The sequence below is a fragment of the Gekko japonicus genome, unplaced genomic scaffold, assembly GCF_001447785.1.
Source record: "Gekko japonicus isolate JY-2015 unplaced genomic scaffold, Gekko_japonicus_V1.1 scaffold1504, whole genome shotgun sequence".
Taxonomy (NCBI): Eukaryota; Metazoa; Chordata; class Lepidosauria; order Squamata; family Gekkonidae; genus Gekko; species Gekko japonicus.
Window position 1 is genome coordinate 538,983 of NW_015169219.1, and position 1,380 is coordinate 540,362.

A 1,380-nucleotide genomic window follows, 5' to 3' on the forward strand; every position below is an offset into this window, starting at 1 on the left:
TAAAGGGGTCTGTCATAAAATCAAAATCTGAATACTGCGTCAGCATCATAGAAACAGGATTACAGATCATTCTAAAAAGTACTGCTTACCCCAGCAAACATGCTTGGGTTATTGAATCATTTCGAACACAATCAAAATAGTCAGTTTAAGAATCAGGGAAATAACCTACATATAAAACTTTTTAAAATGAACTGGCATTTTGACCAGGCCCACTTCTATATACTGGGCAAACATCTGCTGCTGAATCCATTAAACAGAAATAAACCTGTTAACTGTCATATTAATACACAGACTTTTACTTTATTCCAATTAATTCCAACAGGATAAACTGCAATACTGCCATGGTGAGTACCCGCTGACTCCCTCTCAAAAATAACAGCAACTTCATACTCCCAGCAACTGGCTTTTGTGGCAACATAATGCTACACAACAAGGGTGTGACCGGATCACAAATCTTGTCCCAGGAAAGCTTTGGTTTTGTTCCTCAGTGCATATTTCCTGTATGTAAATACTCCTTCCTCTTGCAATACATGTAACATGAGATACAGGTACACTTTGATTCTGTCCTAGCCTTCTGTCAGTGAGCTCAAAAACATTACATAATCTTCCAAACTTCACACATACAGTTTCTATCCTAACCACAATCCTCTGAGTGAGACACAGTGATGGGCCCCTTACTCAATGAATGTCACAGTTCAAGAGGAATCTGGATGCAGGTCATTTGGGTCCAATACTCTACACCACTTTGGTTGATTTCTAAAGTGGCCAGGTTCCAGAATCATGAAATAAATATAAGTTTGGCTTCTGCAAATGGGGATCTGCAAGGTGCTCATAGTAATCACAAGCTTCTACCCTGGCCAGTTCTCAAAACCTTTGGGAGATGCTTTCCTTAAAAACAAAGAACTGGATTTTTAAAAAAGCATGCTGAACAGGGACAGGTCACAGGGGAGCAGACACCACCACCTGACCTGACCACACAAAAGCCTGAAAATCTGGATACACTCATGCAGATGGATGCACCTGGGATGTCTCAGTGTATGACTGCAAGACACACCATTTGAGGAGTTGTGGGTGTTAGGATGGAAGAAAGCTGACAACCTTTAAGGGCATGCACACAGCCCCCAGGGCTCATATCTGCACTCGACAATCGTCCCTTGCCTTGGCCAAGTGAACATGGCCGGGCGCCGCTTGGAGGCTCGTTTGAGGCGCTTGCTTTCCACAGAGGGAGGCACCTTGCAACCCCGGCCGGCGCACTCGGCCCTCCGCACCGGTCACTGATGGGTTTGTTCCGGTCAGCCCGTTCCAACGCTTCTGCTTTCCGGCTTCCAACTTGAAAACAGTTCGGCCAGCGGAGACATGAGGTTCTCTCCCCCGCCCCCC

The 1,380-nt window shown here is 45.1% G+C and overlaps 1 protein-coding gene across 1 annotated transcript in view; it reads right to left on the reverse strand.

The window, feature by feature from the left end:
- Positions 1-1,380, reverse strand: part of ZDHHC3 (zinc finger, DHHC-type containing 3) — a 40,672-nt gene that overhangs the window by 38,854 nt on the left and 438 nt on the right.